A 14,916-nucleotide genomic window follows, 5' to 3' on the forward strand; every position below is an offset into this window, starting at 1 on the left:
TTCGGATAATTCGTAACTTTGGAATAATTTTGTATTCGTTACGTTCACTAACAGCCAAATTTGAAAGGAAATTCCAATACCTATAATTTATTAGTTATTATTAGTTAGTTAGTTATTCTTTCAAATTTTTGGATTTTCTTTCTTATTTTCGCATTTTTGAATTTAAGAATTTACTCATTTTATAATTTACAAATTTTCTCATTTAAAAATTTACGAATTTATGAAATTACGAATTTACAAATATTTGAATTTTCGAATTTCCGAATTTCCGAATTTATGAATTTACGGATTTACGCATTGCGATTATAACGAATGACCTGAAAAACGAACACCCCCCCCCAAAGAAAAAAAACGAATGAAACAAAGTGCACATGTCTAATCCTAACACTCGACACGTTTTGTGAAGCAGTTTACTTCTTCAGGAGAAAATGACGCTTCATAGGATATTCAACAAAATAGCTGTAAATTTTTTTTTTTTTTTTTAAATCGAAATCTCAAGTTATTTTCTGGGTAAAAAGCAATGGAATGTACTGGAGAAACAGCATGGGACTTGTTCTGTCTGGCAGCTGTAGAGTTGGGCAGGAAGCCATGATACAGAGGCCACAATTGGAGGAGAAAATGGGTCACTCCTTTTCTTTGTGGTCATGCTCACGGCTGTGCTCACCCTGGTTGAATGTGATTCTATCATGGGAACCCTGTCAGGGCTGGGCTCAGCCCTTCCTTCTCTGAGCTGCCCGCTCAGCTGTCGGCTAATTGCCAGCTCTCATCTATCTCCACAGTTACTCAGCTGTTGATGATATCCTGCTCGTCAGTCCTGCCTATTTAAGCCGTCCAGTCCAGATGATCTCTGCCTTCGCCTTGGTCAACATCACAGAGAAGCTTTCCTGCGTTCCTGTTTAAAGACTGGCTTTTCTGACATCCCTTCTGGCTCCAGATCCTGCTTGCTGTTCCAATACATTGATCCCTGACTTCTGGCTTGGCTGACTATACGTTTCGCTTACTGAACTTTGGCTATGTTTTGACTACGTTTGCTCTTTTTACTTTTATTATTAAACAAGTGTGATTTAACTGTACTTCTGTCTCGGTCTGATTTCATGGTTTCTGACAAACCCATGGTCACTTTTATTCATCCATCCCAGTGGTTGATACTTTGGCTCTCTACTCCATTCGTGGCCCCGGTATCATGGCTTCCTGCCCACTCCTGCGTATTGTAGACTGTGGTTTTCTGAATAAAAGCAAGATTTTAGTGCAATATGGGTTGTGCGGATCATCTTTATGGATTATTTTCCCATTACACCTTCTCTAATTTTATGAATTAATCAGCTGATTTCTTTACCATTAGCAGCACCACCAGCCTGAAATAGGAAAACGAAAGCAGCCATTACATCTGGGGACTGGTAATCTGCAATATATTTTGTTTCTGAGCTTAGATTAGACTTTTAGAATAAAAAATTCCAGTGAAACATTTTTTTTTTTTAAGATTCACATATTGTATCTTTCTACTACATATCTGTTCTCTGAGGTCATATGTTAGGTGTCCATTGACGCTCAATAGTTGATCACTCATTGACAAACCAATTATACCGCCATTGCCCATCCTGACCCTTGCAGACTCTCCACTGATATATATGTAGCATTACAAATTGCCTGGAGAACGTAGGCGATCGCTGAAAACCATTTCTAGTTTATGTTCACATTTCTCCAATCCCTCGTTTTGAAGCTCTTGATAATTAAAAGATAAAAGTTGATAAAAGTGATGTAGAAGGCACCTTCTTCTCTGTACTGTCTACATTAGTCCTGCTGGGTACCGGGAGGACAGATGGAGCCCAGCAATGTCTCTTCTGCCTTCATTCTGGGAGTTTATTCGATATATATTTTATGGTTACCATTGTTATCTCTCTCGTACTGACAGAGAAACCAGATCTGCTGGTCTGAACGGCCTTCAGAGCTTCAAAATTCACTCACAGCACGGCTTAGGGCGGAGAGATGTTTGGGTGGATGTGGACAGCCTTATGGGTTCCCAACATCTACTGGAGCCCACACACATAGAAATCCAAGTGTTTCAGACCTGGAATGGGACCTACAAAGAAGTGAACACTGTGTGGATATTTTGGAAAACTTTCAGCCAATTGTCTGGTGGATGAATCAGTACCAGGATGACTTTATCTATCCGCAAAGATGTGGAACTGCGCCCCCCCCCCCCCCTCCCCCCATTGCTAATGATGTAGAATGGGTGTGTGACAAGTAATGATATCAGATCCCTGCCCTCCTCACTAATTCCTGACAAAGGACCAGTGGCAGCCTGTCCATTAGGGGTGCCCGGTTGCCGCCCCCCCTCTCTCCATGCCACCCCCCCTTTATTCAATGGATAGATTGATGCATAACAGCCACCCCCTATTCATGCATCCGACCCCTTTCAGGGCACCGGGCGCATGAATTACAGCGGCAGGGGTTTTTTTTTAAGCACCTGATTAGAGCCAGAGGCTCTAATAGACTTCAAAATCGGGTGGGCTCGGGTCACAGATCAGTCCCCACTCCCCAGATATAAGCCAGGTTTGGAGGAGCCCTAGTGCAGTTGGGGCATGAGAGCTGGAGACCCCACACCAGCACAGATGTAACCAGCATGTTGAAGCCCTGGACAGTACTGGAGAGAAGTAGACCTACGCCCAGAAGAGCAGTCTGTAGACTTCTTCACTCTTATTTAGGTAGGGGCTAGGGTGGATTGCAAAAGGCCAAGAGTTCCCCGAGTGAAGCTATTCCCCTGGAGGGTTCAGGGAGAGATGTACAGTACCTATGGAGGAGGTGACTACCAGGATCCTATTCCTGTGAGTAGTAATGTCCCCGGGTAGAAGGAGAGATTGTTAAAGGGAGATGCTTAAACGTACTGCATAATGCTTTCACATGTGACTACTGCGGACCATCCACTAAATGTGATTGACTATGTGCTGCAGTGGCGGCCCATCCATTAGGGGCACCTGTGCGCCACCCCCTCTCTCCAAGCCACCCCCTATATGCATTGGATAGAATTAATCTATCGATGGCCGCTGAGGCCACCCCCTATTCATGCATCCGGCCCCTTTCAGGGCACCGAGGAGCATGAATTACAGCGGCATGTTTTTTTTTTAAGTACCTGATTAGAGCCAGAAGCTCTAATACACTTCAAAATAGGGAGGGCGCGAAGAATGCGGTCCCATCCCACCCAGGGTGTTGTAGGGGTTTGTGGTATAGACATGTGCACTGCCGAAAAATTTGTTCGTTTTCGTTTCATTCATTTTTTTTTTCGTTATGATCAAAATTCGTAAATTCATAAATTCATAAATTTGAAAATCCGAAAATGTGAAAATCTGGAAATCCAAAAATTCGGAAATTCGGAATTTCGAAAATTCGGAAATTTGAAAATTCAGAATTTACGAATTTTCTAAAATCCGAGAATAGGAAAGAAAATCAGAAAATTTGAAATAATGAATATCCGAAAATTCGAAATAATAACTAACTAACTAATAATAACTAACTATTAAATTATAGGTATTGGAATTTCCTTTCAAATTTGTCTGTTAGTCAACGTAACGAATACAAATTTATCCGAAGTTACGAGTTATCTGAAATAACGAATTCTGCATCTAAACAAATGGAACGGAATAAATTAATAATAATAATAATAATAATAAGGTTTTATTATTATTATTGTCAGTTATTTTTACTATTTTTTTTAAATCTCTTTATTATTTTTTTCCGTCATTTATTATTATAAATTATTGTTATGTTCCATTTGTTTAGATGCGGCATTCGTTATTTCGGATAAATCATAACTTTGGATACATTCGTATTCGTTACGTTCTCTAACAGCCAAATTTGGAAGGAAATTCCAATACCAATAATTTAATAGTTAGTAATAGGTAAGTTATTATTAGTTAGTAATTATTTCAGATTTTTCAATTTTTCAGGTTTTTTAATCTCTGGATTTCTGTTCTTATTTTTGGATTTTTGTTCTTTTGCATTTTACTTCTTATTTTTGGATTTTCTAATTTTTGAATTTCCAAATTTATGAAATTTTGGATTTCGGATTTTTCGAATTTTGGATTTCCGAATTTCCGAGTTATAGAATTTGAAAATCTTCTAACATGAATTTTTGAATATTCAAATTAACGAATTTTCGAATATTCAAATTTACGATTTTTCAAATATTCGAATTTACGAATCTTCGGAAAAATTTGTTAAACAGGTTTTCATCAATTCGGATATTTCTGAATTAACGAACTTTGTCGAAATTCGTTAAAAAACTAGTTTGGAACAAAACGAATAGCACATATCTAGTGTGGTATAATCAGACAATTGTAATAGGATGTCCAGGAAGTAAATGCTACATGAATCATCTGCCCTCACTCAAGATGGCCATGATTTGAAATGCTAGGGGGATGTTTTTCAAATTGATTCCTCAACAAAATAAAGCATGGGGACATGAATGGGGGAGTTTTCTATAAATATTAAAAATAAATTAGTGTAAATAGCATTTGTGGTTTTTGGTGCTCAGCAGGGACGTAGATAAGGGGGAGGGTCAGGGGGGTCCAAACCTCGTGTAGCTCTACCCCCACAGGAGTCGCTGATGTCTGGGTCCCCGCTGATGTACGGCCAGTCACTTAGTATTTCCTACATTCGCACAAACACAGAAATCAGTTCTTGGCTTGTTTTTGTTATTTTATTAGGGGATGATAACTTGGATGGGGGTAGGGAAATATCGGATGCCCAACTTGAAAATGTCCAAAACATAAAAAAAAGGGGGCAATGTCCTCCCTATTTACACAAAGATCCTCTTCTTCTTTCCTCCTGCACAAACTTGGTTCAATGTGTACCGCACCTGCTGATCACTCCGGTTGAATTAACAGTCTTTTTGTCAATTCAGCAACAGCCCATTACAGACCAGGAACATCCCATTCCCGTGTGGATGAATTAGCACATTGTGGAGTGAACAGCATCTCCTTCTGTTTCCCTGTAGACACTGAGCCCAATGTTACCACTGCAGAATAGTCCCAGACCACCTGGCAGCTCCCTTCCCCCAGTCCTCCTGACTGGCACACACACATGGAGATACCCCAAGCCAAGGTTAGATGAAGACTTGGCACACCACCGTCTTCAAGAGAGCACTGCTACAGCTGACCATCACTCCTTTTGTCTTGTCCCTACACCGTGCTGATCTACTCACTGTCTCTGCTTGCTCTCTCCCGCTGCCTCTCCGGCATGAATCCTTCCAAATGCCTCCTGTGGCCAGCTATCCCAAGCTCCAGCCTGAGGTAAAACCCCTTACCGGCAGGGGTTCCTCAAGGGCCACCTACAGCCTCTCCTCAGCACTGCTTCTCCATCCTCCACCCGACTCCCCTGCTAGCATGGCCCAAGACTACTTATGGGCTTTCTCAGTCCCCTTCTAGACCCACACCTAGGGATTGGCTGAGGGACCATAATTATTCAAGGAAACCCCTCCATAGCTTCCACCCACTATCTTCTAGAATGTTCTCCAGCATTATAGAAACAGGGGGAGTTACCAGAGAGCTGCCAGGGTGAGTCATCCAGCCCTGGCTTCTAAAAAAAAAACCCTGACCCAGATTCAGTGACTCAATTTAATCCCTGGGCCAGACAAATGCTTTTTCTTACACTCTCTTCTAGTCGCACACACCAGAGGGCGCTACACTAACTTAGAGGCTTCTGTCCAAGTGCCCACTGCCACAGAATTGGTGCTCAGATACAGTTCAGTTCTGCTTTAAGGACTTTTAGTATATTTTAAAAAATGACACGATAGGATCTGGAACACCCTTTTAAGAAAAGTATTGATAGACATGCAGTAGGTATACCTTAATTTTCTTCATCTGAATTACATCATAATAGTACCACCTCCTGCCAGCAATATATTTTGTGGATGGGTTTTTGTATCCAGGCATCCTGAACCCATCTTCTGCTGGAGGAGAAGAATTTCCCCAGGTGAATATTACTCTGAGCATTTGTAGTTTATCGCCTATTACACCATCTCCTGTCAGCCCCGTAACGTGAATTTCCACCAGGGTGATTAATTGTCTCAAAGCGTTGAGCAATAGCAGAGAACAAGGCACGCAGCCTGTCAAGAGCTGATTAAGATGTGTTGGTAAATATGATTAATAAGGCTGAACGGGCGGGGTGCGCAGTAAACAAGGAATAACCAGATGGCAAATGCTTTCCCTCCGAACCGTGGAAAATAGTGAGAGGAAAATCATTTCCATTATAGAGAGAGAGAGAGAAGAGTCTGCATGAGACCCTCAGAGGACGGGAGGCAGCTCTTCTCAGATCACAAGTACAAGGCCTGACGATGTACAGTACTGCCCGCCCAATGCTGCTTTAATAAAGATGTCCACGTAGGGCCAGATTTCGGTGCTTTGCCTCCTTTGGCTTCATTCACACATGAGCGGTTTTCCTCAGCAGGTGGAAGTGTGTTGAAGGAACTAGCAAAAAGGTGTTTATAACCGCAGTTTTTATGCCTTCTTATATGCCTTCTATGCATTTTAGCCTATAGCAGGGGTGGGCAACCTCGGACGTCAATCTTGTTTGGGTACAGCGCTGCGCGACCGCGCAATTGTCAGTTAAAGTGAAGCAGTGCCGAATCGCAAAAAATGGCCCGGCCATCCTTTCGGTCCTTAAGTGGTTAAAAATTAATTAAATAGCATTTGTGGTTTTCGGTGCTCAACAGGGGCGTAGATAAAGGGTAGGGTCAGGGGGGTCCAAACCTCATGTAGGACTACCCATGAGTCGCTGATGTCCGGGTCCCCACAGGTTAAGAGCCCCCCACTGTCAACTTGTGTTTCTTGAGAACTACAGCTGTGAGATCGTCCCACTGTTTCCCTTGACATTTCGGGTGTTCCCAGTGAGTGTAGGCGGAGGTTAAATTCTTTCAGATATCAAGTTCCCATTGATATGCCCAGGAAGTGAGGTGGCAGGACCCTATAAGACGTTAGGGTGGAGCTTAATTTAGGGAGAAGGCAGATGGGAGTAGAGCTGTGACATGTAGTGTAGGTCAGGATTGGACATGTGTCTGCAGGAAAATTCCATTTGGTTTTCGAAATTTGTTTTGTATCTTTGGCATTCAGGTTAATTTGGAATATCGCTGGTTGTTAAGTAGCGGGCGGCCAGCCAGCCGTCGGGTCCTTAAACCCTTTGAGCCGGCGGCTCCCGGCCCTTTAAGAGGTTTAGATGTCAGGAGGCGGGGTTTATGATCATGCGACCGCATGTCACGCTCTCACGGGGTCAAATGACCGGAAAGCTCCCGCTCGTAAGCATGTCTGGTATTGATTTGAAGGGGAACCCCACAGCAAAAAAAAAAAAAAAACAGCGTGGGGTCCTCCCCCCAAAAGCAACACCAGACCCTTATCTGAGAATGCAGTCCTCCTGCAGGCCAGGAAAGGGGGGTACGCACCCCCCTCATACTAGGCCACATGCCCTCAACATGGGGGGATGCTTTGTGGGATGGGGATTCCCCCTTATGTTAAGAGCATGTGGCTTGGTATGGTTTGGGGGGGGCGCTCGATCATCCCACACACCATTTTTTAAAAATGTTGGCGTAGGGTTTCCAATAAAATATCATCATCCTCTTGTTGGTGAGGAGCAGACCCCCTCACCCTCAAGTGTCCTGGGTCCCCATGTCTCATGGGCTTAAGGTGAAGGTCAAGAAGAGAGGGAACCAACCGCAGGGAGCTGTGTGCTGTGGACAGAGCTGCTGTGCAGAGGTTGATGAGAAGAGGTAGCCTCCAGTACACCATTATGTAGGGATGTAGTCCAAGTGAAGTATGACCCTCCGGGCAGGGCTGGAAGAGGCTCCATTAGAGAACCCATCTAAAGGAGTACCCATCCAAGGAAACACATATCATTCCAAGAAGAGAGGGAACCAACCATAAGGAACTGTGTGCTGTGGACAGAGCTGCTGTGCAGAGGTTGATGGGAAGAGGTAGCCTCCAGAACACCATTATGTAGGGATGTAGTCCAGGTATGCCCTTCGGGTCAGGGACGGTAGAGGCTCCACTGGAGAACCCATCTAAAGGAACACATATAATTACAAAAAAAGCCAGCAATACAGTTAAACTGCGATGTACAGAAAATTCCAGACAGAAGGGGTAAACCCCAGCAGGAAAGATGTTGACGTGTTTCAGCCTCTTCAGGCCTTAGTCCCACGTTGGTCATGTTATAGAAGATGAAACGCGTCGACATCTTTCCTGCTGGATTTTACCCTCTTCTGTTTCGATTACTTCTAATACATTTCTGTACACCGCAGTTCACCATGTTGTCAGCTTTTTCGGAATGATAAGTGTTGCAGAGCAGCTTGCAGAGGCTGAGAACAAGGCAGTGGTGCAAAAACTTCCCTGATAGGGTGAGTTGACTGGGTTGTACTGCTGCTTGTTTGGTTTCATTACCCAACATCTAAGGGAACCTACAGTGAGGGAACTGGAAGTGCTGGTGGGCATCCTTGTGTTAAAGTTGAGTTCGGATTGTGCAATGTTACTGATATCGAGTGCAAGGAGAACCAGGCGTAATTGTGTATTGGAAGGAATGGCACACTCTATTCGTGTTGACAGTAAAGCGTTGAAATGGCTATTCGTGCAGACAATCGTTATTCTCTGGAGGGGGGCCTCAGGCCAGAATCATGTGAGTGCCTAAGATGGCGGAGTTCCTCCACATTACAGTTCCATGGTCCCCTATACCCGTTTCGGTTGCATGAAGAAGTGGGTGGGGCCCTTGGCCATCGTGACAGTTGCAGGGCCCTACTTACAAGTGGACATGACTATGTCAGTATAGGGGTGACTAAGATGGTGAAGTTCCTCCACATTACAGTTTCATGGCACCCTATCCCGTTCCTGTTGCATGAAGAAGTGGGTGGGGCCCTTGGCCAACATGACCCGTTGAAAGGCCCTGCTTACAAGTGGACATGACTATGTCAGTATAGGGGTGTCTAAGATGGCGGAGTTCCTCCACATTACAGGTGCATGGTACCCTATCCTTTTCCTGTTGCAGGAAGAAGTGGGTGGGGCCCCTGGCCAATATGACCGTTGAAGGCCCCTGCTTACTAGTGGACATGACTATGTCAGTATAGGGGTGACTAAGATGGCGGAGTTCCCCCACATTACAGGTGAATGGTACCCTATACTTTTTCTGTTGCAGGAAGAAATGGGTGGGGTCCTTGGCCAGCGTGACCATTGCAGGGCCTTGCTTACACATGGACATGACTATGTCAGTATAGGGACCTTCACCGCTGCTGGAGTGTTGAGCTGATTGTCTGAGAAAAGGTACGACACAGGCGTGTACGTTGTATTATTTCACATATTTTATTTTTTCCATCCATAAACTTTCACCCGTGAACAAAAGAAAAGTTTTGCGCAGAGGAACATTTAGCGAGGCTGCACACGTACTGAATGTTAATTCTTTGAGAACTGTACTTTCTCATGGCGAAAAGCAATTTAGTACTCAGTACAACACTTATAAAAAGCCTGTCATCAAAATCAGGGCCAGGTTTCAATTATGACTCCCCCCTTCAAGGCCACTTCACAATGCCATTCCTCTGACCACATATTTCTGTGGCGGCATAGTTTGCAGCGATTTGTATAAAATGAGTGCCTAGAACTCAGAGGGAATAGTATTTGGTGTAGGCTCGCGTACCTGCACAGAAATGAAATGTGTTCGTAAAATTAAGCATGGGTGTCACGTACCTGGTCGGCTAAGTGCAGTACACCCCTGAAGATGGTACAGAAAGTGTAGTGCCCAAAGAAGCACAGGTTGCCAGATGGGTACAGGAGGGTAGAGCCGGTGGTCACCAGAAAATGCAGGATACACAGCTGGGCCAAAGTCTCTAGAGATCCTCATGATGGTAGTGGAAGCCAGGCCGGGAGTCAAACACTGTGGATCTGACAGGAGGAAGAGGCAGGTAGCAGGAACAGGGTCAAGCCAAGGTCAAATACAGGAAGGCAAGCCAGGAACAAGTAATGGATAAAGTCCATGATGAAACCCGGGATCAGACACTGGAGACAGCAGCGAAGTCGGTAAAGGAAGCCAGGAGGTCAAACCAGGAGAGCAGATCAGACGGGTCAGGAGCAAGCTGGGTCACAACAGGAAATCCAAGTATAATATGCACAGAGGCTCAGGAACACGGGAAGGCTGATGACAATCCAGCAATGTGATGGGCTCAGCAGCAGCCTTATATAGGCCAGTAAGTGGCCACATGTGTCACACCGTGCGCCTATTGCGTACGCCAATTAGCACCATCGCACATGCGTGTTTGCACATTAGCAGCGTCGCTAACCCGCGTACGCCCGTTTGTTCTTCTTGCACCAGTGCACATGACAATGCGCCAGGAGCGTCCATTACCAGTACTGGCGCTATAGCCAGTTCTCCTACGGCCATTTCCCTGACAATGGGGCAGCCTGCTACCTAAATGAAGCTTTGCCTTCCTATATCATGGCCACAGGTCATGCCATTCAAGGGGCTACCAGAACTGAAAAACAAAAAAGTAATTGCTGCAATTTAAACTATATCTACAAATGTCTCAAGTGACTGTGGCACTACCCCATCCCCCCCCCCCCCCCGAACGATCTATTTGGTAATTTGTGTTCTCTGTTCTGCGCCTCAACTCCAGTTGTAACGTTGGTGCACAATAGTCCCAGTCAAGCCTGCAGGCAGAAATAAGGCTACTAGATGGCTGTATGGTCAATTCCTTAAGGGCTCTGTCTCTCTTGGCATACCTGGACTCAGCACTAAGGCTTTCCTCCTCAGAAAGCTATTATGCAGCAGTGATGGTGCACACTGGACAGCAATGGGCACGTTCTGGTTTCCCTCATGGCAAGAAGAAGCTTTGCCCTGTACAGCCTAAGGAAATGCACCTCTTTCCCCTCCTCCTGGCAATCTCTCTCTGGGAAATGCAGTTAAAAAATCTCTTGATTACAGTAGAGTCCCTCTCCTCTGGACTACAGTTCCCACAGTACTGAGTTGCCTGACTCAGTCCATTGACTTCTTCCTGCTTAGCAACTCCCTTCTCTGGCTGATATAGCTGTTAACTAGTTCAGCACCTCAGGGAAGCAGAGCCGCTCTCACTTTCCATCCTTAGTCAAGCACCTGGCTACATGTTGAAAAGGATGGTGGCTACCCCCCTGCAAACCTCTCTTTATGCTTCCAAGTAAGTGAAGATGATTATCAGGAGCAGAATGTTGACCTGCTGACATTTAAGGAAATCTGGCTCCAAGCTTCGTTACAGAAGCTGTCATGTTTTGTCACTGAACATACAGGGAAGAAGTTGGTCATAAACAGGGGAGGCAACTTTAAAGCACTGGGGTTTTTTTGGGGTTGTTGCTCACCTTGCCCCTCCAGGGTAGGGATGAGCTTCGAGTTCGAGTCGAACTCATGTTCGACTCGAACATTGGCTGTTCGCAAGTTCACCGAACAGCGAACAATTTGGGGTGTTCGCGGCAAATTCGAATGCCGCGGAACACCCTTTAAAAGTCTATGGGAGAAATCAAAAGTGCTAATTTTAAAGGCTAATATGCAAGTTATTGTCATAAAAAGTGTTTGGGGACCTGGGTCCTGCCCCAGGGGACATGGATCAATGCAAAAAAAAGTTTTAAAAACGGCCGTTTTTTCAGGAGCAGTGATTTTAATAATGCTTAAAGTCAATCAATAAAAGTGTAATATCCCTTTAAATTTCGTACCTGGGGGGTGTCTATAGTGTGCCTGTAAAGGGGCGCATGTTTCCCGTGTTTAGAACAGTCTGACAGCAAAATGACATTTTGAAGGAAAAAACTCATTTAAAACTACTCGCGGCTATTGCATTGCCGACAATACACATAGAAGTTCATTGATAAAAACGGCATGGGAATTCCCCAAAGGGGAACCCCGAACCAAAATTAAAAAGAAAAAATGACGTGGGAGTCCCCCTAAATTCCATTCCAGGCCCTTCAGGTCTGGTATGGATATTAAGGGGAACCCCGGCCAAAATTTAAAAAAAAAATGACGTGGGGTTCCCCCTAAATTCCATACCAGACCCTTCAGGTCTGGTATGGATTTTAAGGGGAACCCCGCGCCAAAAAAAAAAAAAAAAACGGCGTGGGGTCCCCCCAAAAATCCATACCAGACCCTTATCCGAGCACGCAACCTGGCAGGCCGCAGGAAAAGAGGGGGGGACGAGAGTGCGGCCCCCCCTCCCTCCTGAACCGTACCAGGCCACATGCCCTCAACATTGGGAGGGTGCTTTGGGGTAGCCCCCCAAAACACCTTGTCCCCATGTTGATGAGGACAAGGGCCTCATCCCCACAACCCTGGCCGGTGGTTGTGGGGGTCTGCGGGCGGAGGGCTTATCGGAATCTGGAAGCCCCCTTTAACAAGGTGACCCCCAGATCCCGGCCCCCCCCCTGTGTGAAATGGTAAGGGGGTACATAAGTACCCCTACCATTTCACGAAGAAAGTGTCAAAAATGTTAAAAATGACAAGAGACAGTTTTTGACAATTCCTTTATTTAAATGCTTCTTCTTTCTTCTATCTTCCTTCATCTTCTGGTTCTTCTGGTTCTTCTGGCTCTTCTGGTTCTTCCTCCGGCGTTCTCGTCCAGCATCTCCTCCGCGGCGTCTTCTATCTTCTTCTCCTCGGGCCGCTCCGCACCCATGGCATGGGGGGGAGGCTCCCGCTCTTCTCTTCTTCTTTTCTTCTCTTCTTCTCTTCTTCTTTTCTTCTTTTCTTCTCCGGGCCGCTCCGCAATCCATGCTGGCATGGAGGGAGGCTCCCGCTGTGTGACGGCGCTCCTCGTCTGACAGTTCTTAAATAACGGGGGGGCGGGGCCACCCGGTGACCCCGCCCCCCTCTGACGCACGGTGACTTGACGGGACTTCCCTGTGACGTCACGGGGAATGCCACAGGGAAGTCCTGTCAAGTCACCGTGCGTCAGAGGGGGGCGGGGTCACCGGGTGGCCCCGCCCCCCCCGTTATTTAAGAACTGTCAGACGAGGAGCGCCGTCACACAGCGGGAGCCTCCCTCCATGCCAGCATGGATTGCGGAGCGGCCCGGAGAAGAAAAGAAGAAAAGAAGAAGAGAAGAAAAGAAGAAGAGAAGAGCGGGAGCCTCCCCCCCATGCCATGGGTGCGGAGCGGCCCGAGGAGAAGAAGACAGAAGACGCCGCGGAGGAGATGCTGGATGAGAACGCCGGAGGAAGAACCAGAAGAGCCAGAAGAACCAGAAGAACCAGAAGATGAAGGAAGATAGAAGAAAGAAGAAGCATTTAAATAAAGGAATTGTCAAAAACTGTCTCTTGTCATTTTTAACATTTTTGACACTTTCTTCGTGAAATGGTAGGGGTACTTATGTACCCCCTTACCATTTCACACAGGGGGGGGCCGGGATCTGGGGGTCACCTTGTTAAAGGGGGCTTCCAGATTCCGATAAGCCCCCCGCCCGCAGACCCCCACAACCACCGGCCAGGGTTGTGGGGATGAGGCCCTTGTCCTCATCAACATGGGGACAAGGTGTTTTGGGGGGCTACCCCAAAGCACCCTCCCAATGTTGAGGGCATGTGGCCTGGTACGGTTCTGGAGGGAGGGGGGGCCGCACTCTCGTCCCCCCCTCTTTTCCTGCGGCCTGCCAGGTTGCGTGCTCGGATAAGGGTCTGGTATGGATTTTTGGGGGGACCCCACGCCATTTTTTTTTTTTTTTTTGGCGCGGGGTTCCCCTTAAAATCCATACCAGACCTGAAGGGTCTGGTATGGAATTTAGGGGGAACCCCACGTCATTTTTTTTTTTAATTTTGGCCGGGGTTCCCCTTAATATCCATACCAGACCTGAAGGGCCTGGTATGGAATTTAGGAGGACTCCCACGTCATTTTTTTTTTTTAATTTTGGTTCGGGGTTCCCCTTTGGGGAATTCCCATGCCGTTTTTATCAATGAACTTCTATGTGTATTGTCGGCAATGCAATAGCCGCGAGTAGTTTTAAATGAGTTTTTTCCTTCAAAATGTCATTTTGCTGTCAGACTGTTCTAAACACAGGAAACATGCGCCCCTTTACAGGCATACTATAGACACCCCCCAGGTACGAAATTTAAAGGGATATTACACTTTTATTGTTTGACTTTAAGCATTATTAAAATCACTGCTCCTGAAAAAACGGCCGTTTTTAAAACTTTTTTTTGCATTGATCCATGTCCCCTGGGGCAGGACCCAGGTCCCCAAACACTTTTTATGACAATAACTTTCATATAAGCCTTTAAAATTAGCACTTTTGATTATTCATGTTCGTGTCCCATAGACTTTAACGGTGTTCGCATGTTCGAACGAACTTTTTTCCTGTTCGCATGTTCTGGTGCGAACCGAACAGGGGGGTGTTCGGCTCATCCCTACTCCAGGGCATATACACTTTGAAAACTGATAGACTTGAAAGTGTGGGAACTGTTGTATTGTTTTATCAATTGCCCTTCACATGTAAATATTTGCCCTAGTGAAGCCATGGCCAGCAGCCCCTTTGAGGTGCAACAGCATCACAGCCCAGGCACTAACATCGATGTCACTTTTTCCTAGCCTATTAGATTTCCAGCGAAAAGACTGGAAATGTCCTCCATATGGGAACAGTGGAAGCCATTTTGTTGAAGACGAGGAGAGGATGCCGATTGGTTGTATTTGGTGACCCTCACCCACCAAAACAGAGGGGAGAAAAGCCTACCCTGCGGGGAAGTGTGCCAGAAGCCTGAGAAGAGGGAGACGGCCAGAAGAGAGCTGTATTCTGTGAACAGAGCTGCAGAAGGCAATGAGCACTATGAGGGATTGTAGGCAGGGGTTAAGCTCCTGCATAGTTAGGTCCCACATAGGTGTGTGTCATGGGGTGAGTCACCCTCTTAAGAATATAATGTCTGCATGGGGTGGAGCCTGAGGGACACGTGGAAT

This window comes from Aquarana catesbeiana, linkage group LG03 (assembly GCF_042186555.1).
Source record: "Aquarana catesbeiana isolate 2022-GZ linkage group LG03, ASM4218655v1, whole genome shotgun sequence".
NCBI classification, from domain to species: Eukaryota; Metazoa; Chordata; class Amphibia; order Anura; family Ranidae; genus Aquarana; species Aquarana catesbeiana.